Source organism: Crotalus tigris, unplaced genomic scaffold (genome assembly GCF_016545835.1).
Source record: "Crotalus tigris isolate CLP2741 ecotype Arizona unplaced genomic scaffold, ASM1654583v1 scf7180000017536.10889498, whole genome shotgun sequence".
Classification (NCBI taxonomy): Eukaryota; Metazoa; Chordata; class Lepidosauria; order Squamata; family Viperidae; genus Crotalus; species Crotalus tigris.
In genome coordinates this window covers 7,221,611-7,248,573 of record NW_024096460.1, presented here as the reverse complement: position 1 = coordinate 7,248,573, position 26,963 = coordinate 7,221,611, and the positions used below count along the sequence as shown (strand labels likewise).

Genomic DNA, 26,963 nt, shown 5'->3' with positions numbered 1-26,963 from the left:
AAAGGTACATGTGGAAGTCTGTCTTAGAGGTTTGAAGATTTAATTTAAGGCAATTATCGGAAATGACTGATTTATTCCTAGAAATATTTTTGGGAAGGGAATTATTTTACACAAGTCATTAAAGTCTCCTATTATTTACAGCTTGATTGCTTGTTTTAATGACATGTTAATAATATTGAGCTGCTTGAAAAGAGATGCTGATGAGCTGATTTTGTGGTTTTTTTGGGACGAGCATGGCAAAATGCTCATTTCATGAGTGATTATTCCAAAACAAGCATCATCCTATCATTTTCATACAACACAAGCCACTGAATTAGAAAAAAGTTGCTTCTGCTGAAAAATAGCTCTGCCTACATGAAATGTTTCACAAATGTTTCACTCCAGAAGATAGGCTTAAGATACAGGAGGATCTGGACAGACTTGAACACTGGGCGCTATCTAACAAAATGAAATTCAATGGTGAAAAAAGTAAGGTTCTACATTTAGGCAAGAAAAACCAAATGTACAGATATAGTATAGGTGGTACCTTGCTCAATAGTAGCAACTGTGAGAGGGATCTCGGTGTCCTAGTGGACAATCTCTTAAATATGAGCCAGCAGTGTGCTGCAGCTGCCAAAAAAGCCAAAACTGTGCTAGGCTACATTAACAGAGGGATAGAATCAAGATCATGTGAAGTATTAATACCACTTTACAATGCCTTGTAAGGCCACACTTGGAATACTGCATCCAGTTTTGGTCATCACGATGTAAAAAAGATGTTGAGACTCTAGAAAGAGTACAGAGAAAAGCAACAAAGATGATTAGGGGACTGGAGGCTAAAACATATAAGGAACGGTTGCTGGAATTGGGTATGTCTAGTTTAATGAAGAGAAGGACGAGGGGGGACATGATAGCAGTGTTCCAATATCTCAGGGGCTGCCACAAAGAAGAGGGAGTCAAGCTATTTTCCAAACCGCCTGAGGGCAAGATAAGAAGCAACGGATGGAAACTAATCAAGGAGAGAAGCAACTTAGAATAAAGGAGAAACTTCCTGACAGTTAGAACAATTAACCAGTGGAACAACCTGCCTCCAGAAGCAGTGAATGCTGCAACACTGGAAGTTTTTAAGAAGAGATTGGACAGCCATTTGTCCAAAATGGTATAGGGTTACCTGCCTGAGTAGGGGGTTGGACTAGATGACCTCCAAGATCCCTTCCAACTTTATTATTATTATTGTTATTGTTGTGTTGTTGTTAAATGAAGGGGGGTTGGTCAAACAACAGCCTTTTTTTCCCTTCTCTGCTTTCCTTCAAGCCAACAATTTGGCTTCAGAAGTTCCTGAACTCTTTAGATTTTTTTTTCCCAAGGGAAAAGATGAGAGCTGGGAAAAAGGAATTGCATTCCTAAAGTTCTGTTGATGAAAGCTTCCACTGAACAGTGATACTACATTAATTTCAACTTCCAACTTTTCCCTTCTTTAGTATATGTGTCAACTCTACAAATGAGCATGGCTGCAGCCATTTTTCCTATTCATTTTCGGTTGCCACATAGAATGGAGGGAGGGGAGTTGCCAGGTGCTTCGCTAGTCAAAATAATCTTTTGTCCCGTAGGAACCAAGGTCATCAGCTGCTCCCGAGACTGCAGGTTGGGTATTGCATAAAAAGCCCGCCCAGAAGATGTATTGGGGGATGTAGTTGCTTGCATAGTTTTAGGGGTGGGATTTCTAACTTTGTATTGGGGAATTGTTTACGTGTGTTTCCAGACTTGGTTTCACTTTGGACGTGCCGATACTTTGTAACTAATAAACATGTTCTTTGAGGAATTTGCAAACCTTGGAGTTCTGCTTAATTTGTCTCTGTCTGTCAGAACCATGACAAAATGTTTATGTATTATAAACATGGATACTGTTGCATAGAAAAGCATGCTCTGTGGCATAAAATATATATATTCATATACCATAAAGTAAAAATAATTATTCCCTGCAGAACATTTTTCTGCATTTTTTTCTACCAATTCCTATTCAATATAAAGAATGAGAACTTGGTTTTGATTTTTTTCTTTAACAAAAATAGCCAATAAAGTATGAATTATAAATCAAAATGAGAAATTACAAAAATGTTAATCTATTTATTTTAAATTTAACCTACTTAACCTATGTCTGTCTGTCTGTCTGTCTGTCTGTCTATCTATCTATCTATCTATCTATCTATCTATCTATCTATCTATCTATCTATCTATCTATCTATCTATCTATCTATCTATCTATCTGTCAGCCTTGTCAGGTAGACCTAAAGATAAACTAATACTACCGTGTTTCCCTGAAAGTAAGGCCTACCCCCAAAATAAGCCCTACTTTTGTGGTGAGGCACACACCTAAAAATCAAGCTAGGGTGGCCGTGGGGGGGTGGAGCTGCCCTACATGCCCCGTTCCCACTTATCTTGCAGCCGGGCCTCTACTCACCGGCCTACTCCTTCTGCAGTGTCTTCTGCGGCCAGGCCTGCATTTCTCAGTCACAGGCCTTTCCAGAAGGCCACTGCAGCTGAGAATCGAGTTATGGATTGAATCCATAGCTCAGTTCTGCAAGACCTGTGTAACTGAGAACCAAGCTATGGATTGAATCCATAGCCCGGTACTCGACTGCATAGGCCTTCTAGAAAGGCCTGACTGCAAAATGCAGGCCGGAATGCAGCTGGAGAATGAGGCTGCTCCTTCAGTCAGAAGAAGTGGACTGGCTGGATGGGGTTGTCGGTGCCAGAGGTGAATATAAAAGGCACCTCCTAAAAATAAGACATGGTGCCTCTTTGGAGGCCAAAAAAAAAAAAAAAGATCCGGTTTTATTTTGGGGAAAACACGGTACCTTATTATAAAGTTAAATTAACAGACTTTTACATGTCTGACAGTAAAATTTTCCCGCCCTCACTATACACAGCCTGAGAACCTAGGGAGGATCCCTTCTTAGCTCTTGTTCTGCCTACTATCAATTGCAGGCTATGTTCTCTCTTATCTCAGGGGCCCCCAACCCCCAGTCCATGGCCCAATTCTAGTTCGCAGCCTGTTGGGAAATGTGCCATGCAAGCAGCAGGCGAGCTCACAAAGCTGCATTTGTGGAAGCACAGACGAAACCACTTTCTCTCTCCCCCCCCCCGCCACCACCACAGCTGCCGCGGAGCCTGAAAGGATGGGGACCACTGTCTTATCTGACCATTCCTCTAGCAGCATCTCTTCACCTCATCTGCCAAGGTCTTTTTATTTATTTATTTATTTATGAGACTTATATACCGCTTTAAGTACAAGCACTCTCTAAGCGGTGTACACCAGTAAGCAATGTATATATATATTTACATTGCCCCCAACGATCTGGGTCCTCATTTTACCTACCCCGGAAGGATGGAAGGCTGAGTCAACCTTGAGCCGGTGAGATTTGAACCGCTGACCTGCTGAACACAGTCAGCTAAAGTGGCCTGCAGTACTACACTGTAACTGCTGCGCCACCTCAGCTCTTATCTTTTCCACATATTGTTGCACTTATTTATCAAATCACACAGGCACTTGGATATTAAAGTCTTAAGTTAAAAGAAAGCCAAGCTTTGGATGAGATACAAGTCCATATTTAGATTTGTAATTCAGGAATGGCTTCTAAATTGAACTAAATTCCCCCACAAATTAATTTGCCATTCTTCTATGAAAGGAATTATAAGTGATTTCAATAAAGCATAAAATGTCCTGGCAGCTGTTACTATATATAAAGCCAACTAGTACTTTGTAAGAATATAAAGTTTGGAGATGTCTAACATAATAACCGTTGGTTGGAAAGAGAATGCAACCTTTAAAATTTGTGTCATTCTATAATACAAAGATTTTAAAATTTGTTCAGGTTGCAGACCCTATGGAATAAAAAAGAAATTCCCAAATCTTGATCAAGATGTAAAGAACTGTAGTGAGAAAAATTCAGCAATGTGTTCACTATAATTTATTGATGCAAACTTATATACTTATATATTCATCTTATTTGAATTCTACAAAACGGGATGCCTGAATTACAGCAGTGGTATTTGTTTTGCTTTTTCTGTGGTTTTATATTATATTTTTGAAGGTTATGAATTATTATTTCAAGTAAATATTTTTTGTTAAATCTTCATGTATGTGATCTTTTTAACAGTAATCTTAAACCCCCTTATTTCCACAGATACTGCTTTTCATCTTTAGGTAAACCCATGTGATCATTTATATCTTCTGTTTTAATCCAATATCTTAATACCTATTGCTCTAGGTATTCCATTATCAGTTCTAAAGAAATATTTAAGTGAAAAACTGCAAGTACAACTTCACTGACATATATATTTAATTTGTGTTCTTGATTTGCTAGTGCAACAAGCTGGTCAGTCAGTTCCTATCACACTCAATGGATCAAAACTTGGCTGATCCCCCCCCCCCCCCAAAAAAGCAAACACTGCACTTGTGGGAAAACTATAGGAAGAAAAAAAAAAGAATCTGATATCACAATTTGAAAAATGCTTCTTTTGCTTTGAAAGAAGTTATGAATACTGAATAAACATTGGCACAATCTTCACCTTCCAATGTACGTACTAGCAAAAGGCTAGTTTTAGAAGTCTCTAAAGGCACTTGTATATTTCACTTGCAATAAGCCGTTAACACAACAGGGCTTCTGCTCAAAGGGATGTGGAGTCAACCAGTTTCTTTAATTGCTTGTATGAGATGATAGCTAGCTGCAGCCTGCAGCAGTTGCATAGCTTCAGATATGTTTATTGATTCTGGTGAATCGTTTTTTGCTTCCAGTCATCAGTCTGCTCATTTAATGGTTCAGCACAGTGGTTCAAGAATCAATCAACCTTTCTTCCTCCTAATCCATTTGAATTGGTATATCAAAGCTAGAATAATCTTCCCGTAAGTAAAGAAGATATAAAGCTAGGTTGACATAGTATGATAAAATGCAGAGGTGCTTTGACATGCAGATATCAAAGATGAGCAAACTCTACTAATCCCATAAAGGTTCCTAAAAATAAGCTGCTACTGTAATACTAGGATCAGTTTAAGCTCTTGTATTAGAAGGAATTTAATAAATAAAAGGAAGTTTGCTCTCTAAATTTCAACCCCCGCCACTCAACTTTTGGCAACATCTCAGAATAAGGTGGCAAACTGTCTCCAGAGTGAAGCAAAACTCAAAATAAGTGATTTCATTTCACAATTTCCATTTTGTTCTGCTGGTATTAATCTAACAAGTTAGTCCAGGTTTGTATGAACTTGACCTTTTGGCTTAGAATGATCCAGTGTCGCACATGTGATTATGAACTTAAGTAAGCTTCAGTTTAACTCTTCATACTATTTTATTGCTGAACTGTTATCAACTTGAGAAAGGCAGTTTCTTAGCAGCAGTGTTCCATATTTTTTAAGAATATAAAATCTCCAAGTGTTTTCCAAATTTGGCATAAAGATATACCATGATATTCTGCTGAGCAATTGACAGTTAACATGCCTCAGATACCTGAATGTGAGTTTAAAATGGTGGTTGTTATAGAAGATCATATCTATTCTGTTGTGTTGTGTTTCAGTCAAAGGACAGGCCTAGGGCATGTCCAAACACTGTTTGTAAGCTGCTCCCATCCTTTGCTCATTCCAGCTTTACTCTAAGCCAGTTTAAGAACATCTGATCTGGACTGAGACGATTTGGCAACATCTTGCAAGAAATTCAGGCTAGACTGCAGGATGCCATGTTCTCTCACTGACCAATTCCCCTGCTGTTATGTTGTCCTGACTTCAATTCCAGCAGTTTGCTTTCCTTCTGGGATGTGTCTGTCTATGTATGTGTTTCTCTCTCTCTCTGTGTGTGTGTGTGTGTGTGTGTGTGTCTGTCTGTCTGTCTGTCTGTCTGAACGTTATACTTTTATGTATACATGCATATATGCATACAAAAATTACACACAGAAGCAAAGTTAGAGCAACAACATACACATACACACAATCGGTACAACCTGCGTTAAAATAGAAATTTCTTTCTTGCATTTTCCCTGCTTGAATAGCATTGGGAGCATTCTGTATATAAGGCAACAACTGCTGTGCTAGTAAGAAAAACCTACTATAACAGAACTAACATTAGGTATTCACTGGTTTCAAAGTGGAGCAGAAAATGTAGCTGGAGATTGCAGATAAACCTTCCAAATGCTTGAAAGGCTCAAGTAATATGTCTCAATATGAATTTACTGTAATCAATGTCATATCCTGAAATTCAACATCACAATGGTTATATTAAAAGGTTTTCTAGCCTTGGGCATTTCAGCTTATTGTCATTCATGCACGCACTAATTGGAAATTAAGCTGGCCTAAGAAATCCTTTTCTGGATTCTATCCCCTTTGTTTATTTTGTCTAAAGTGATAGTCAAGTGTTCTGTCTCAGTGGCTGCCCATAAGGCCTATTCAGAGGCATCAGTGGAATAAGTTCAGAAAAGTCCACGTGACAATGAGAGTCTCATACTTGGAGCTCTGCCAAAATTTAAACACGTAAAAATGGGCAGGGTTTTGATTGTGCAGCTGTGGTGATTATTTTGACTATTTTACCCTTCCTGGAAATGTCCCTGGATCCATTTAGTGGATCCCCTTGCTTCTTTTGACTTTTCCCTCATGTCAGCTAAAAAATGTGGGATAAACAGCATCACCGCCATATGGATTTGTAACTGGCTGACAAATTACACTTAACATGTAGTCCTCAATGTAACTACATCTACATGGAGGGAAGTAAGCAGTGGGTTATCCCAAGGTTCGTTTGTAGACCCAATACTCTTCAACATCTTCATAAACGATTAGCTGAGAGAATAGAAGGGGATCTCATCAAATTTGCAGACAACACTAAACTAGCAGGAATAACCAAAACTCCAGAAGATAGGCTCAAGATCCAGATGGATCCTGACAGACTTGAACACTGGACCCTGTCTAACAAAATGAAATTTAGTGTAGAATAAGGTTTTACACTTAGGAAAAAAAAATCAAATGTACAGGTACAGATTAGGTGAAACCTAGCTCATTAGTAGTAACTGTGAGAGGGATCTTAGAGTCCTAGTGGACAATCATTTAAAATATGAGCCAGCAGTGTGCAGCAGCAGCCAAAAAACCAATGCAATTATAGGTTACATTAACAGAGGGATAGAATTAAGATCATGTGAACTATTAGTACCGCTTTATAAGGACCACATATAAAATATTGCATCTAGTGACCAGTTTTGGTCACCATATTATAAAAAAGATGTAGACACTCTGGAAAGTGTGCAGAAAAGAGCAACAAAGTTAATTACAGAGCTGGAAGCTAAAACATATGAAGAATGGTTTCAGGAATTGGGTTTGTCTAGTCTAGTGAAAAAAAGGACTAGGAGTGATATGATGTTCAGTGTTCCAATATTTGAGTGGCTGCCACAAAGAAGAAGGGGTCTACTTATTTTCCAAAGCATCCAAAGTAAGACAAGAAACAATGGATGGAAATTAATCAAGGAGAGAAGCAACCTAAAACTAAGGAGAAACTTCCTAATAGTAAGAACAATTAACCAGTGGAACAGCTTGCCTTCAGAAGTTGTGGGTGCCTAATTGCTGGAGGCTTTTAAGAAGAGACTGGATAGCCACCTGTCTGAAATGGTATAGAGTCTCCTGCTTGAGCAAGGGGTTGGACTAGAAGACCTCTAAGGTTCCTTCCAACTATGTTATTCTGTCAGGGGATACTATAGAATGCCAGCATTAGGCTTTGGCTAAGGATTGTTTTACATTTGTGAAAGCTGCATTGCTCATCTCCTCATTATCAAATGATTTTTATTGGAAGCAGATCATTTAAAATGTTAGAGGGATGCCTACCAATTGTAGTAGAAATTCTCTAATGTATTGGACCATGTCACAAAATCTCCTTACATCAATTCTGGGATATTAATGCTTAAACAACCCTATTTCCTTTAGATCTGGGCTCACTCCATGTTCATTTATGCAGGCTGACTTTCAGATATCGTAGAAGTGCAGACTTCACTTTGGAGCATTACAGGAGGGCTGGAAATCCTAAAAGGCTTTCTTTTAAAAACCAATCAAATCTGCAATAGTTACAGTTAATTTTAATTTAATTAACCTTAGCAACTTTCTCTTTTCTGTCTTTCACTATTCTAATAGTGATGACATATTCATCACTTCTACTATATTTATTAAGCTCCCAGTGAACATGAAGCAAATCATATCTAGCCTGTTCCTTTATATAAGCATTTATGGATAACTAGGGCCTTTAGCTTTTAGCAATCTCCTGCTATCCTGTTAAAGTTTCTTGGATCTGCTTGGATCAGTTCAGTACTTTTTATCAATTGCATAGAGCCTTCTAACATTAAAGCAGTCTCCACTTCTAGCTTTTAGGATAAGCCTTGCCCATAATTCCCTAACCAACCTAGCTTTGATACATTCCTTTCCTCTGGCTTCAAAAGTACAGTTCTTCTCATGCAATACTGTTGGCAGATTCTCCATGCTCCTGTCCTCTTGGGGATCAGATTTGTTTTGAGCACAAAATATTCATTAGTTTTCCCCAAGATAAGGCTATCATTTTCCCTGCTACAGCAGCATCGGTCAAGCACCTTAACGTGCTTTCCTATGGCCCATAGCATAAATGAGGGCATATATCTGGCTCTCTCCTTCACTCAGTTCAATAGCAGTTCTGTAGGATCCCATTACTTGCCCCAGCTCCTGCCAACCTAGCAGTTCAAAAGCATGCACATGCAAATAGATCAATAGGTACCACTTCGGTGGGAAGGTAACAGCCTTCCATGCACTCTTCGTGTATAGCCATGCTGGCCACATGACCACAGAAATTGTCTTCGGACAACGCTGGCTCCCACAGCCAAGAAATGGAGATGAACACCATGCCTTAGATTCGGACACGACTGGGCAGGGAAGTTTTTACCTTTATAGGAGCAGCAGTATGATAATTTCTAACCACATACTATGCCCTTTTGCAAAACTCCAAACTTGCTTTTTAATCCTAAATTTCAGATGGAGCTATGTGGGGTGTATTTAGGATGTATAAAAGAAATGCCATAGATTAAAATGGACTTGACAGCCAAGTGAAAAAGACAAAATGCTCATTCCTCGCAGTGGTTGTTTCAACAACACCAGGCAATATTAGGTGATCTTATATGTCAGGCCAGCAGCGAAATGAGATCATGCTGCACAGGGATGCTGTCTGACAGAGGGTCAGAAGACTTGAAAGATAAAGGTGTACTAAGAAACAAAGGCAGCGGCACAATAAGAAGGGGTTGACTGGCACAATTGCAATGATTGATGAAAGGAATGAACAGGAAAAAAGGGGGGGGTGAAGGTGGGGGAGGAAATATAATCAGTTTACTTTTTCCCCGAAGAGGAGGTATTTTTAGCTAGAAGGGAGGAACAGAAGCTGTTTCTCCTTTGTAAGAGAGGGTCATTTTGTGTATAAAAAAATAAAGGAAAAAATTATTCCAAAGTCTAAATGTTTTGAAATGCTTTTGAATGCAGGGTGAATATGTCTTATGTCTGCCTCAGAATGCCGTTCTCATTAGATCTGTGAAAATCTAAACACTTAGGTTAGTTGGAGAGGCCCAGACAGTCTCATTGCAAAAAATTGCTTTCAAAAAGTAACGACAAAATTATTTTCTTTCAGGCTATTGGAAAGGTCAGATTCAGATCTACAGTATTACAGGCTGCCAGTGATATGATATGTCAGGTAGACCAAATTCTACAAGAACACATTTAATTAAGATGAGTATTAAAAGCATCAACTGTATTTACACACACATGCATATACACACACCTATACTGTACATACACATACTCCATACACCTACATATACACGTTAGCAGTACTTTTCATATTAAACTGAAAAATCGGCTGTTCAGCATATTTTTGCTAATGACACCAAGCTAGAAAGTGGGAGACCATGAGTTCTAGTTCTAGTCCCATCTTAGCCATGAAAGCAGCTGGGTGATCTTGGACCCAACTCACTTTATAAGGTTGTTTTGGAAGAAAATAGGAGAAGGAAAGCATGTTGGATATATTTGCCGCTTTGAGTTATTTGTAAAAATAATTAAAACAATTAAACAAACAATTAAAAACAATTTAAAAAACCAAATCTATCTGAAGTGGCTGCTTCTTCTTTTCTCTCATTTAGTTGCATTTTAATGGATCAAATAGAACAGTGTTTCCCAAACTTGACAATTTTAAGGCATGTGGACTTCAACTCCCAGAATTCCACAGCCAGTGTTGCTGGCTGTGGAATTCTGGGAGTTGAAGTCCACATGCCTTAAAATTGTCAAGTTTGGGAAACACTGAAATAGAAGATTGAGAGAGACAGAAAGAGAGAGGAAAAACAATCCATATAATTATGACAGTGAAACCGATTCAATCGGTTGTAGACTTGATGGAAATTATAACTCAGTATAGGAAAGTTTCTGGTTTTAAGGTAAATAATAATAAGACTAAAATATTATCTAAAAATATGACTATGAAGGAAAAGGAAATGTTAGTTAAACTGGCAGCTTTTGAAATAGTGAAAAGTTAAATATCTGGGAGTATATATTACAGCTAATGTAAAATTGTATAAAAATAATTATGAGATATTATGGTTAAAAATTCAAAAGGACTTAAACAATTGGAAAAAATTGCAATTATCTTTGTTGGGGAGAATTGCAGCTGTTAAAATGAATGTTCTACCAAAGTTTCTTTTTTGTTTCAAATGATACCAATTTTGAAAAAAGATGCCAATTTGGATGAATGGCAGAAGGGTATTAATAAATTTATTTGGGCGGGGAAAAAACCAAGAATTAAACTTAAGATCTTACAAGACGTACAGGAAAGAGGAAGACTTAAGGCGCCTAATTTGAAATTATACTATGATGCGGTAGTTTTAACACTGGTTAGTGATTGGCTTAATTTAACAAATAAAAGTATACTTTATCTTGAGGGATGGGATTTATTATATAGGTGGCATGCGTACTTAATTTATAACAAAAAAGTTGACCAAGCTTTTAAATCTCATATTTTAAGAAGTGCTTTATTGCATATCTGGAAGAAGTATTATTATAAGTTAAATTATAAAATACCAATCTGGGGGATTCCTGGACACGCGATAGAGGGGGTATCTATGGATGTGAATTTGGATAGGATTTCTTATAAGGAACTACTTAAATTGGTAGGGAATGATTGGCAATTAAAACCGTTAGTTGAGTTAAAGCAAGAAAATATTGTACAATCTTGGTTTCAATATAATCAATTGTTGGCTAGGTGGAAGTTAGATCAAAAGGTTGATATTACTTCAATGGATGAGAATTTGGTAAAACAGATTAAAGATCAAAACCGAGCGCATATAAAGAGAATTTATAATGCTTTAATAGAATTGGATTCGGAAATGGATTTAGTTAAAGATTGTATGGTAAAATGGGCCCCAAATATTCAGGAACCGATTCCATTGGATATATGGGAGGTAATTTGGGTTAGAAATGTAAAATTTACCCAGACCCAAAATTTAAGAGAAAATTTTTATAAAATGTTTTATAGATGGCATCTGGATCCTAAAAAGTTGTCTTGTATGTATCCTAATTTACAGTCCAAATGTTGGAGATGTGGTGGTTTGGATGCTACTTATTTTCATATCTGGTGGACTTGCAGAAATATAAAAGCTTTTTGAATTAAGATTTGGTGGAACATTCAAAAGATCTTTAGGAAAAAGATAAAGTTTACTCCACAATTATTTTTATTGGGTGTTATTGTAGATTGTGATGTTAAAGAAATTAATTTGATGTTGAATTTGATAATAGCTGCAAGGTTATTGGTAGGGCAATATTGGAAGGATTGTTTGCCTACCATAGAAGAATGGATGCTTAAAGGGTCAAATTTAGCAGAAATGGCTTTCTGCTTATTTGAAGGATCATTCACAAGAAAGATACATTTCGGTTTGGAGACGATGGATAGATTATATTCAGAATAAATATGGGACTAAAAAGTTCCATTTACTTTAGAGTATTATTATTATTAATAGTTTATTATAGTGGAATTTTTATTAGTTTTATTATTAGTAGTAGTATTAGTATTGTTTAACAATTTGGATATTGTATTGTTCAAGAATTAGGATATTAACTTGTTTATATTATTATGTTTATTTTCAATTTGTTTATTTTTATGTTAAAGGGGAGTTAAAGCGCATTATGGACTTGGTTATTTGTATAGTTGGTTAATGTTAGTTAGAGTATGATTATTATATTTGTTACCCTGTACTCAGCTTTGGGAAGTGGGGGAGGGAGAGGGGTGGGTTTTAGGGTGGGTGGGTTTTAGGGTGTATATTGTAACTTTTATAAAACTTTTCAATAAAAAAAAATTATGACAGTGAGATCCTAGGCTATTCTTCTGGAAGCTGTTCTCAGCACGGTAAGAACTTTTTCTGTAGGTATAGTAGCCATGATAGTAGGTGCTCACAATCTTATCTTTCCACGCTCTTATAACTGCTTTAAGCAGATTTCATTGTTTAAATTTGGTGCTGCATGAAGGGTTGACTTTACGCATTATGCTAAATGATAATGTGGTTGGTTTGGTTTTAATTTAACAAATTGGGTGAATTCAGATATTGTGATTTAACCCAATGACTTATGTCAGGGAATGGAGAAATCTTGCTGTGCCTGGTCCCTTGTGCTTTGAACAAATGCCCATCCTTGAAGCTTCAGCTTACCAGCCTTGGGAAATGCAGATTTCATCTAGAGTGTGATTTTGCTTGTCTCTGGAAAAGGAAGAGATTGTTAATTGTATTGCATAATATTGCTTGGCTTGCTTGGTGACCTGGAAAGCTGGAATTAGACCCAGAATGAAGCTAATTCACAACCTTGATTTATGTCATAGTATATTTTGAATTTCCAGTCAGTTGTTAGGTCTTTAACAAACTGTAATTAAACAAATATTAGCTTATCATAAAAATTATTTAACAAACTTTGATTTAAGAAATCATGGATTAACATGATGTGTGATTCCAGTTAAGTATTCCTTTCATATAAACTAAATTTCCCATCATTGAGATTTAGTGGATCATCTTTACAATCTGCATTATAAGGAAGAAAAAAATGGCTTTATTTACTTTAGCCACTCCTGGGAAAAAATTTATACATCTTTTTATCCCCTTTTTTCCAACTAAAAAACTGAAACTCCATAATAACAGACTTGTTGCAATATTTTGATCACTCTTTTTTCCTGCACATTTTTTAGTTTTATTTATTTATATCCTGCCTTTATTATTTTTAGAAATAATAAACTAATATATAATAATCTTTTTTGAAAAGCTGTGATCAGAGTGGTAATTCAACATTATTGTAATAGATCTGTAAACATACTTATTTTTTGTAAAAGATGTATTTAGTTTGTACGCTTGTTTATGTATAAGTGTATATACCTTCTTTAATTCAGGAGCTCAGCACAGTGCACATAGTGTTCCCTTCTCCTTGTTCTTTTCTACAACAGCAACTCTCTATGTTAATCTGGGCTTTATAATGCTAGTGTCTGTATCTGAATTTTTTTCTAATACGGTAATCCCCAATATGGTTTTTTCCCCCTACTGTCACAGCAGCAGTATGGTGGAGTTAATATAAATATCGCTTTCCTATTCAATAAATACATCAGTATATTTTGAATTAGGAATTTTTGCCCTAATGTACATATGTTGAATCATATTGGCATTTTAATGCCAATTCTTCTTGATTTAAGTAGAACTGTGTAGTAACCCACATTTGAAGAGGGGAAGATGATTTGAACTATACATATGTATGTACATACCACCTGCCAGGGCCTTTTAATATCAAATTCATTTCTTCCTGGGGTAATGCATAGTCCCTCTAGAATGATTTTTCCGGTCTTGGCTGTACCTTTTTATTTAATTTACTTATGTCAACAGACCGGGTTTATCTTCTAACTTCAGTTCATTTCTGTCCAAAATAAAAACCTTGTTCCAAGAATGATGTTCAGAGATTTTCTGTTTGCAGACTTTTAGTTGCCAAAACTGGCCACTCATTTATACTCTTTGCTTTTTAGTATTTAAACATACATTAATTAAAGAGCAGGTCTCTTCTCTAACCTCATGAGTGGTACGTCTGCTCAAGAATTGTAAGTGAAAGATTTGAGGCACTTTCATATCACCCTTTTCTCTTCCGAAATCTTTAATAGCAGTTTGGAACCAAATCCCAATTCAGATCCCTTATTTATTGTAGGAGATGACCAGGCTAAGCCTGAGGGAGAGATTAAACGCGTCATCAGTCTCGATTTCATTCATGCCCACAAGAAATCTAAGTCCAGCCCACCTTGAATTCCATTGACTATTATTGTATTTTCCCGAAAGTAAGACCTACCCTGAAAATAAGCCTTAGCTTGATTTTTGTAGGTAGGCCTAATATAAGCCCTACCCCCAAAATAAGCCTTAGTTTTGGGGCAAGGCACATGCCTAAAAATCAAGCTAGGGCAGGGGTGGGGGTGGAGCTGTTCCACATGCTCCACACCCATTTATCATTGCAGCCAGGCCTCCCATTAATCGATTCCTGCCTCTACTTGCCAGCCCACTTCTGTGGCGTCCCTCGGCGTGCATTTCGCCATCAAAGGCCTTTCCGGAAGGCCTCTTCAGCCGAGAACCGAACTATGGATTCAATCTAATGGCAAAATGCAGGTTGGAGCTCCTTCTCAGCTGCAGAGGCATTTCTTTTGGCTGCAGAAGAAGTGGGCCAGCTAAGTAGAGCTGTCGATGCAACCACCGCAAGGTGAGTGGAAAAGACAGCCCCCCAAAATAAGACCTGGTGTCTCTTTTGGAGGAAAAAAAAAAACAAGGCCTGGTCTTATTTTCGAGGAAACATGTATCCACCTCCAATTTCCTTTGAGCATTAGTAGTTCAGATTCTTGTAGAGAGCATGAGCTTGCAATAAATTTTATATTCATTTTAAACTGTCTGGACTTCCTGATTTTCCTGCATTTGACATTTATTGATTAATCTGTTTACTTATTAATCAAATTTATGTGGCCAGCCATCTCATGGAAAGTGAGTCTGGGAAGCCTACAACAATAATTTCTGTTAATCCCAACATACTGTGAGCAGCAGAAAACACCATGACCTAGTCAGTGCTCCTTCCAACTGATAATAGGAGAATGCACTTTCAAAGTACCCCAAAGATTAATAAATTGTCAACATTTTATATCCTATATTCTGTTACACTTTGTTGCATTTTATTGGATTTTATTTGTGCTACTATGGCTTCTCCTTCCTCTGCCCTTGAAACTCCCTTTTCCAGCTTTTCCACTGTTCTTCCAATGCATCTATTACTAGATCTTTTCTCCATCACTGAAGAAATGAAGTCCCTCTGATGATGCTTAGCTAAGACTGAGCACAAACAAACATTGCTTAACTATTTCTACTTACCCTCCTCAAGACATTTGTGTATTTAAAGCTCAGCTCAGTGAGCACTTAAGCTCATCAAGATGGTCTCTACACCATTACCGTATATTCCGGCGTATAGGGCGACCCAGCATATAAGACGACCCCCATGTTCGACGCCGGGTCGCAAGACGATCGACGCCGAGTCGCAAGACGATCGACGCCGAGTCGCATGCCTAGAAAGTCGTCTTATACGCCGGAAACTACCTTATTTCCGGCATAAAAAACGACTCGGCGTATAAGACGACCCCCGAGTTCAGCAGTTGTTTCAACACTCTCAAAAGTCGTCTTATACGCCGGAATATACGGTATTTCTGTGATTTCTTTTCCTTGTTTGCATAATCTTAAGAAATGTACAAAGGGAGTAAGGTGCAGCAAGCTAAAGAGAGAGATGCCTGCATTATATTTCTCCCAATTCGGGAATTTGAAATAAAGTTTCATTGCCCTTTCTATTAGTACTGCTAAAATTTTCTCAACAAAATCATGACTGATTTTTGCAAAATCCATGTTGATTTCTCTCTAGCAAGACTTGTTCTCAGATATGATTTAATATGTATCTAAATATCCTTGTTTGAAATAAATGTTAGGGCGAATAGCTTCTAATTTCCTCCCCATTTTTTCAATCTCATTCCCTTTTCTTATTTCAAACTGGCATCATTGAGCTTTCCCTGACTCTCTTTTAAATGACTGCATATGGAATTTCTTTTCATAGAGGTAGAAGAGAATGATCTTTTATCCAGAGATAGGATGTTGCCATGACATCTTAAGATACAAATCAGTAGGCCTAGAAGTTCAAGGACTTTGTGCACAGAGCCTTAAAGTGAGGGTGTAAATGGCCCATTGCTTAGTCTATTATTATAGTCATTGGGCTCTTTCTGTATGTAAAAAAGCTTATCAATAATTAGCAAAATGTATAGAAAGCAAGGAGATTCTTCAAAACATGTAATGCCATCATTAAACTTGAATAAATATCCCAAGTATTCTTCAGTTTTGGCTAATTTTGGCTAAGTGTGTTTAATCACACTTGACCAATAAAGTAATTCTATTCTATTCTGTTCTGTTCTGTTCCGTTCCGTTCCGTTCCATTCCATTCCATTCCATTCCATTCCATTCCATTCCATTCCATTCCATTCTATTCTATTCTATTCTATTCTATTCTATTCTATTCTATTCTATTCTATTCCTAATTATGTTAATTTTCTTCCATTGCCTAAATTCAAGCTATCACTCAGTGTGTTTTTCTTTTCCCTAGAGATTTCCCAAAAATCTTCCCTTTTGAAGATGGTCTTTCTCATAATAATCTCAATAAATAAACTCATAACACCAAATTCTTCTAGATTAATTTAGCACATGAATCAGTATATTTTATTTATGACAATCAACATTTGGAAAGCTATCTTACCTATTCTGTGCAATGCTGTACTTTGTATTTTAAGCTTTCTGTCATCTACCTAGCAATTCTCCATAAACCCAACTTTAATTATTCTCATAATAAAGAGAGGCTCCTTAGAGCAGAATAAAGTTGACCTCGATACAAAGAAACAGCATATTTCTCTAAAAAGGGGATTTCTAATGCCTATATGTGAGTAGCAGTATAAGAATAATATTTTAGACTTAAATAAATGTGTTTTATAATTCATTGATGTGCATATGCACAATAGGAGAATGCTTTTTTTAAAAAAAATGGTAATACTTGCACATTTGTCTAAGGAAGAACAGAGCTCAGGAAACACTAGTATTCCATATTACGTTGATCTGAAAAGCACAGCAATTCTACTTCAACTTTGTCGGGTTTCTGGGCCACAGACCCATTCTGTGGATAAAGATAGGTTTGTGTCCCAATTTGTTACTATAAGACAATGATACTGATTTATTTTTAGCAATAGCAATAGCACTTAGTCTTATATACTGCATCACGTACTTTACAGCCCTCTAAGTGGTTTACAGAGTCAGCATATTGCCCCTGACATTTGGGTTCCCATTTTACTGAACTCGGAAGGATGGGAGGCTGAGTCAACCTTGAGCTGGTCAGAATCGAACTGCTGGCAGTCAGCAGAATTAGCCTGCAATACTGCATTCTAACCACTTCACCACAATGGCTTTATTTTACAGAGTTGTTATAATATTATTGAGATAATATACAGTATATGAAATAGGTCACTGCACAGTTTAGAATATAAAAAGGAAAAGTTGTGGCCCCGTTAAAGAGGCATTATGTCTGTGACCCAACTCCCACCTGTGTTCAGAAGCACTTTTTTTTATTTGAATTTGAAGTAATGCACAACCTTTTTCAACAGCACATTAAAATGCTATTCATGGCTTATATCATTTGGAATGCAGGATTACATAACTAGATGGCAAAGAATCTTATGCTTTTAATGTAGGAGCTAACAACTTGTGATTTGAGAACTGCATACAACTTCTACCTGGACCCCTTTTTGGAATTTCTCTCAGAATTTGAGTGGAATTACAGTGTTAGAGATATGCTTTGACAACATTTGTATCCCGTGTTATGAATTAATGTTCCACTGCCAGACTTAAAGCATAATACTTTATATAAAACATATCAAGAAATTTAATTTTGATTTCACATGATTGTACATGGGATTACCAGACAGGAAAATATCATATGCTTATGGATTTTATTTGTTTCAGAATCTCTCTCCCTCCCCCCACCTCTGTGTGTGTGTGTGTGTGTGTGCGCGCGCGCGTGTGTGTGTGTGCATAGATATAATTTTTATCTGCCAGAAGGTAAATTCTATATTTTTAATCAGATATGAGCATGGAATACAGTTATATTTTTAATCAGATATGAACATGGAATACAGTTTAGTTCAAAATTTGGTTTTTATTGAAAAAGCTACAGATACATGTTTAAAAGAATTTATGAATGTTACATACCCCCTTAGGGGATATAATTGAAAAGCAATAATGAGTCAGAACAGAAGCAATATATTGTTTAGAAAGAAGGAAGAAATATCTGTGTTTCTTGTACAACTGTTCGCTATAGCCCTTGATATTTTGTTGTCTGAGGTAGAATAGCAAATGATATTCAGTCAATTTTCATTGAACTCAAGACCAGTTTTTCAGTTCCTTATTTATAATCATCCCAAGCACTGCTATTTGATGCTACACTCCTGGAATATTCCTCTTTATTTTACAAAATATTACCAACATCTTTGACAGGAGTGTAACATATCTCAAGAGTTTTTAATGAAGTCAAGCAACATGTTATGAATTGTGGCCAAAGAAGAGTTAGGAAAGACTAAACCACAAATTTGATGGAGCATGGGTACAAGCTCAGGTTTAAATCTACAGTTGGGTTATAAAAAAGAATAAATATATTTCTACATTAGTGGGCTGCTTATTATCTAGAAATTCCTATTTGGCTTAGCATGAAAGTATCTCTAGGATGCTTTTGCCAGGCAATATCATCCTTCCTGAACTGTTCATCCAGGGAAAGACTCTAGTTTCTATGAGGTAGATAGCATGGAGGCATATAGATATTGCTTGTTTTGAGATAATTTGTATTAAGTAGAATTCTGGAGCTCTTCTCTTGAAGGGTTATCCCTATAGTTAGGAGTTGCTGGTTACCTTAATTTAACTTTTTGTTCACAGATAAGCCAAAGCTGAAATTGAATTCAGAAATGGTAATCTCACGAAAATGAACTTTATTTCAAGCCCTTCATGCAAATATAAAAAGTTTAGAGAAATACAATAATTCTATATAACAGTATAATTTATTTTGTTATTGTTGTTGTTGTTCTGTTGAATCCTGACCTGTTCTCTAAAACTTCCCACTCTTCCATGTTGATTTGGACTAAATCATCATAAGAGGTTTGTGTGTGTGTGTGTGTGTGTGTGTGTGTGTGTGTGTGTGTATACAGGAAGTGTTTTCAGACAGGTCTGATTGATTACACCTTGGCATTTTAACTGCTATACTGCAGTTCTACTTTTTACAATCTCTTTTGCCTTGCAGCCCCCCCAACTAGGGGCGTTAAGCAGGCTCAAGTCGCAACTGAGAAACATTTAAATCCAAATTTCTTTTTCTGACAAAGAATTAAAGAATTAAATTGGGAGATTAAGATAGCCATTTCGAGCTCATCTTAGTCTCCCAATTTAATTCTTTAACTCTTTGTCAGAAAAAGAAATTTGTATATATATATATATATATATATATATATATATATATATATATATATAGATATATATATATATATATATATATTTGTTTTCTGAGGTTTTCGCGGGTATTTGTATGTAGGTCTTTGGTTGTTCGGGTTTTCTCCCATGTAAAATTGGAAGTGTCTTGGCGACGTTTCGACGAAGTCCCATTCGTCATCTTCAGGCTGGTGCTTTCAGCTTCGTGCCTCGAGGCTGTTTGCGTTTCAAAAGTTCATTGGTCATATAGAGCATCTGGATGATCGTATTGATGCTGTGGAAAATTTTGAAAAACTGGAAGATCGAATTGACAAAGTAGAAAATAAGGCAGAAATAATACAAGATGAAATTACTATGTTACAATATAGAGACATGGAATTTGCTTTAAGAATAAGGGGAATGAAGGAAAACATGCAAGAGGATTTGAGACAAGTGGTGGTAAAAGATATAACTTTGGGGGCTGAGCCTGAAGAAATACTGAGAGAGACAAAAAAAGTTTTTAGGATTAATTCAAGGGTTGCGAGGCAGAGGAATTTGCCACGAGACGTGGTTATTTATTTTTCTAGGAGATAATTTCATAATGAAATTTTACAAGCTTTTTATAAGCAGAGATTTCAAATTGCAGCTCAAGATGTTATAATTTTAAAAGAAATACTTTCAAAAATTCTTAGAAAAAGAAAAGATTTTGCTTTTTTGGCTGACGAGCTCAAAAAATGACAGGTCCGGTTCAGATGGGAGATACCGGCTGGAATAGTGGTGAATTTTGCAGGGATATATTATAGACTTAATACAATTTCAAAGGCGAAAGATTTTTACACTTCTGTTTTGAATATGGGCTCTCCATCATCTTCACGACCTGAGATAATAGAAGAAAAGTTGGAAGAGCAGCTGATTGATATAGGAGACATAAAGGCTGAACCTCTGCAGCAGTCTCTTGTGACAGAAGATTTTTTAAAGAAACCAAGAATGACTCGTGCAGCCTATAGACGTAAAGAAAAAGAACAGCAGAAGGCGGATGTTGGAATAAAGAAAAGGAAATGATGAACTTTTGTAGTAGTTTTTTGAGATAGAAGATGTTTTAAAGGAATAGTGAATGATTCATGTAATATGTAGACATAAGGAGAAAGAACAATAAATGTTAGTTTAGTTGGTACTTTGATTTAGTATGTTTTAAAGGAATAGTGAATGACTTGTGTAAGAATAATAGAAGGTGTTGATTTAGTGGAAAAGGTTAAATATTTGGGAGTATATATTATAATTTTTTTTAATTTAAAGTGTATAAAAATAATTATGAGATATTATGGGTAAAGGTATAAAAGAATTTAAATTCTAATGATCTTTGTTGGTAAGAATTTTAGTGATTAAGATGAATGGTTTGCTAAAACTTTTTAAGTAGGAGAGTATTAATAAATTTACTTAAGGGTGGTGGGGGGAAAGCAAAGAGCCAAGTTTATTGAATGTAAGTTTGTTGGTTGGGTTATATTGGAGGGAAAATCTTGTGTTTATTATGGATGAATGGTTGTTTAAAAGAAATATACACCTCGACGTGGAGAAGATGGATAAATTACAAGTAGAGTAAATATGGGATTTAATGGATAAATTATGATTAGAGTTGATATGGGATTAAAAAGTATTATTTAGATTATGAATAATTTTTAGTTTTTAATTTGGAATTGCTTATATTGTTATTTTTTGTTTTTTTATTTTAAATTTGCTTAAATTTGTTTTGTATTCGAGTTAAAGCACATTATTGATTTTGTTATTTGTATAGTTGGATAAGTTTATTTAGAATTTGCTTGTTTATTTGTAACCCTGTAACCAGCTCTGGGAAGTGAGGGGGGGAAGGAGGGAGGGGGTTATTCTAGGGGGGGATATTGTTAAAAACTTATATAAAACTTTTCAATTTAAAAAAACAAAAACTACTGGCCCATGGGCCGGATGCGTCATGCCGAAACCGCGCCCACCCCATTGCCGGCAATGGGAAAAAAGTCACGATACATCGCGACAGGTCACGTGATGTTGCGAGTTTGACACCCCTGATCTAATCAATCAGAATCAGAATAGAATAGAATAGGAAAGGACTTGGAGGTCTACTAGGCCAACCTCCTGCTGAAGCAGGAGACCTATACCATTTCAGACAAGTGACTGTCCAGTCTCTTCTTAAAAACCTCCAGTGATGAAGCACCTACAACTTCTGACAGCAAGCTGTTCCACTGGTTAATTATCCTCACTGTTAGGAAGTTTCTCCTTAGTTCCACGTTGCTTCTCTCCTTGATTATTTTCCGTTTATTGTTTCTTGTCCTGCCTACAGGTGCTTTGGTAAATAAGTTGACCCCCTCCTCTTTGTGGCAACCTCTCAAATACTGGAATACTGCTATCATGTCACCCCTAGTCTTTCTTTTCTCTAGACTATCCAAAACCAAATCCTGCAACTGTTCTTCATATGTTTTAGTCTCCAGGCCTTTAATCATCTTAGTTGCTCTTCTTTGCCCTTTGAGATACCATTTGAGATAGGTGGCTGTTCAACCTTTTCTTAAAAATCTCCAGTGAGGAAGCACCTACAACTTCTGAAGGCAAGCTGTTCTACTGGTTAATTGTCCTGTTAGAAAATTTCTCCTTAGTTTCAGGTTGCTTCTCTCCTTGATTAGTTACCATCCATTGTTTCTTTTTTTGCCTTCTGGCTGACCCCCTCTTCTTTGTGGCAGCCCCTCAAATACTGGAATACTGCTATCATATCACCCCTAGTCCTTCTTTTCTCTGGCAACTGGTTTATTGTTTCATGTCCCTCTGCTGTAGTATTCATCCTTAAGTGAAACAAGTATTCCTTAGTTCTGTTTTAAAATAGCTCCAACAACTTATGGCATATTCATAGATAATCTTGTAATTATTGATCACTTCAGGATCATGTACTCTTTGGTGCTGGGTATGCCTCATGGCTGTATCTCTAGATAGGGGTGTCAAACTGCTGGCCCGCGGGCTGGACGCGTCATCCAGAATCCACGGCCATTGCCGGCAATGGCAAAACCGTCCCGATACGTTGTGCGACTTCACATGATGTCGTTTGACATGTCTGCTCTAGATACTCTTCTGTCATTTCTTTTACTCTCTTCCTCCTCCTCCTCCTCCTCCTCCTCCTCCTCCTCCTCCTCCTCCTCCCATCCTCCTCTTTCTCCTCTTCCTTCCAATTGTTGCCTATATCTTTAACTGGCATTTTTTTTTGCAATCTGCAATATGGAGAAGCTATGCAATAAAATGGAGAGTGGACATTTCTGCTCTATTACACAATTGTCAAACAACTGTTGGCTACTGATTTTAATGCTTCCTCAGAAGAAAAGCTAATCCTGTACTTACAACACAGTCTCTGAATAGTGATCTACAGTTGAGGGGAGTTAGTTGTTTGGCAGGCTTATTTTGAGCCTGGGTTTTGTGGTGTCACAATAATCATCTGGATGGTTGATCAGCAACTGGTTGATAAAGCAGGAGAGGTGACCCTCACAAAACATTGTAATTCCTGCTGTTTTCAGAATACCAGTTCTGCTTGACTGCCATCTCTCTCACTTTCGATAACTAAATTCTCTTGTTTGGTCTGTGTGGTAAGGAAGAAAGAGGATCAGCTACCTGTCACAATCTCCCAACCCTACTTTGCATCAATGCCAGAAAAGATATAAAATACAGGAAAGCAAGATTTCACTTATCAGTTGCTCCAACACACCTTGCCCATGTGAAGTCAGAATATCACCAGTCAACAGCAAGTAAAAATAGAAACAATAGATGCAAACTTTTTAATTTTTTAAAATAATATATAGATAGATAGATAAATTTCTGCTAACCTAAGAACAATTGGATAGTACTTAAAGAGAAGTAGAGAAAGACCCAGTAATTTGAAAAGGAGCTATACTATTGCATACCTTCCTGCTTCAAAATTTAGAAGATAGACTGTATACTTATTTGATTCAACAACTGTTTAAAATATAAAAAGCATTTATATGAACTTTAGATGTATAAAGCAAAGCAACATAACAGTTAACCAGTTCAAAAGAAAAAGACTGTTGATAACCTATACAAAATGTCACAATACCTTTATACGTCATGCACTGGCATGAACAGTACAAAAGTAACAGGCAGTGATTTATGCCATCTACATATGAATGCTGGAAAGAATATCTACTTGTTCTCTTTGTTAAAGCTAAAATTACAAGTCTCTGTGTTTTTTCTATGTACATATGCAAATACATTATTTAAAAAGTATATTAAAAACTAATATTTACATGGTCTTATATTAAAAAGCATAGTATAAAAGAAAGAATGACTGCATGTTGATTTTCCTTAAGCAGAGTGCTGATTTTAAGCGTTTTTTCCCCAAGAGTTGAGGATTGTCTGTTAAATTATGTATGAGAGAGAGAGAGAGAGAGAAAGAGAAGAGCATTGCTAGGCTCATATATTATTCTAAACCACAATTATATCAACCTTGGTTTGTGTTGTGCTCGCTTTGGCAGCACATATGTATGCTAAAACTGGAATGATACAGAAATATTTTTTGGGATTTGGGCATCACACTAAATCAGAAAAAAGCAAGGCATGTGATGGCTTTGTACACCATGTTAACCAAATCTAAGTGTGAATATAAGCATCATAATGAATTAATTCTCAATATAAATTATAATTAAACTGTTATTGGTTTGGGGATTGGAAAGAGAACTGATTACAGAGATAAGATTTCACTGCTTCGTACCTTTTTTCTGAGCGTTAGAGAATGTAGCAAAATAATTAATTTTCACTCATTTTTGACATATAACTTATAACAACTTCAACTTAGAAATGACACATCTGAATAAACACATCTTTGCATTTATGATTGCTCTCTTCAAACTGTCTGATGTGCCAATTCTAACTGAAACAGTACACCAAAAGGAAGCACTTAATTAAATAACTGGTTGAAAGGTGACGTGAATCTATGTTTAAACAGTAATCACTTGTTCAGAAATCAAAAGGATATTTAAATGAGTGATCATATAAAAGTAGTGCTTAAAAACCGTATGTAAGGGGATGACAAGTACACAGTCAAGGGTGAAATTGACAACTTTCTAGCTAATGTTCAAGCCAAACTCATTCTAATCTTCCATAGACCTACAAGGCATTCCCAAAAATCCAGATTAACTGGGATTTTGAAATCCCCAAGGCATCCATGTCAGAAGAGAATGGGATTTCCAAATTAAGCTGACATTCTGGCTCTTCTAGATCTTCCACAACCTGGTCCTGTTTTTGCTCACATTTGGTTTACCAGATGTCTTCTATACTGCCAGTTTGGGGAGAAGCATCCTTGGTGAAGGAATGTGATAACTTCCCAAACTAGCACAGTATCTTGGTTTCCAGATGCCCATCCCAATCAGATGGTAACAGCAGCATGACAGTAGGAGTCTCACCTTTTGAAAGCAGCAAGGTATTGAAGGGTATTATAAAATGATTTGAAAAACAACTCACAGTAGCCATAGCTGGAGCATGGAGAAAAGCTTATCTCACCCTGATGCACATAAAATAAGCCTAATTCATTTACAGTTTAAGAAACAATTTCCAGTATGGGAATTATGTATGGAAAAACATTAGAAACTACTTAAATTGTTACAGCTTTTTCCACATATCAACTGCTCATTAACATCCTAAAATCTAACTAAAAATTAGGTGAAATAAAGAGATAAATAGTTGAACAATAAAAGGCTTAATGTGGCAATGCTAATACATGTTGGCCTTCTCACTCCTACGAGTGGGTATCTATAAGCCCTTCCCTCACAATTCCTATTGCAGGTCACCCACTCCTAGAGAGATACTATTTTGTAAATTTTCTACCATCCAGTTTTCCTCATAGAAATTCTCACTGGCATCCAAATAACATTGGAATGCATGAAATGGTAACCTTCTGCTTTGTTTTACTTCCTTTCTGTAACTTAACAAAAATTTACAATCCTTTCAGAATGAGACTCCTGCTTCAGTGAAAATCCAAGTCTTTATTATGTATATTAAGGTTCAAGACCTAAAGGGAAGTAGATCTATTCAAAATGATCCCATCTTTTCTAAGTCAGGAGGAATCACTGGATCATCTAAAGGGACACTGTGAGGACAATTCTTGGTACCTGGTGAATCAAATTGCTTGGATTTGTTCAGATTTGGACTCCAGTTGCAATCTATTAATGTGATTGAAACATAGTCTTATGGTACTATCTACAATGAGTTCAAGCCTATCCGTCCTGAAACAGTGGACAGGGTTCTCAGAGCTGTAAGTACAAACCTGTATGTTCCTATTTTCTCTACAATAGCCCTGTGAGGTGGGCTGGCTTAGAGAGAATGACTGGCCCAAAGTCAGCAAGCTGGCTTTCATGCCTAAAGTGAGACTAGAACTCATAATCCCCTGGTTTCTAGTCTGGTGCCTTAACAACCAGAGGAAACTGGGATTCAGGTAGAGTATTAAGAGAGCTTCACTGCATTTGTCTATAACTATAATGATATCTAGGAATGTCCTTGAAGGACAAGAAAAAGATAACTCTAAGATAAAAAGGGAGAGGAACCCGCAGCTGCTTAATGGTTCAAGAATTTTTTTTAGGAAGGATCTGCCCTAAATTGATCAAGGTGTAAAAAGATAGGGCAGGAGATCTATACTTCCAAACCTACCCCTGGTCTATATGAAGTTGCTAGATGAAATAATCTGTAGCATAGCGTAAAGTATCATTAATATGCTGATGATATGAGTTGCCCTCAGTTGTCCAGATGAAGCTCTCAGGGTTTTGGAGGCCATAAAGGTCTAGATGGGGAGGAATAAGTTTGAATGCCTACGGATTCTGGGTCCCCTGGGCCTGAAAACTCTAATGTGTCCATCTTTCATTGTGAAGGAGTGGTGCTGGCCTATTCAGTATGCAGTCTGGGGTCCTATCCAGAGTTACAGCTCCTGCTCAAAAAAGCAGGTCACATTTATGGCCATAACTGCTCCAGTTGCCCCCATTCCTGGGCTGGAAAGTTGTACTATTGTCACTCGTGACGTAGTCATCTTTTCACCATAGATCACCTTGCAATGTGATCTACATGGGACTACTCTTGAAGGTTATCCATGAACTTCAGTTGGTCTAGAATGGAGTAGTGTGAGCAGTTATGAACACAACTTATTATATCCATGTGATACTGCTACTCTGTGAGCTTCCCTGACTCTCATTAAGCTTCTGGATACAAATAAAGGTATTGGTTAGCACCTTTAAACCTCTACATGGTATAGAATTGGGTTGGTTAGAGTACTACATCTTTCCAAGAATATCTGCTTGCCCTATACATTCCCATATGGAAGGCATGCTCCTGTCCCTTCCTTATTGGCCCTAGAATGTGTGTTTTTT

General features: G+C 36.8%; 1 protein-coding gene across 1 annotated transcript in view; it reads left to right on the top strand.

Annotated features, from left to right (window-relative positions):
* Positions 1 to 26,963, top strand: part of CUNH10orf90 (chromosome unknown C10orf90 homolog) — a 180,826-nt gene that overhangs the window by 21,908 nt on the left and 131,955 nt on the right. The gene's annotated exons all lie outside the window — the stretch shown is intronic.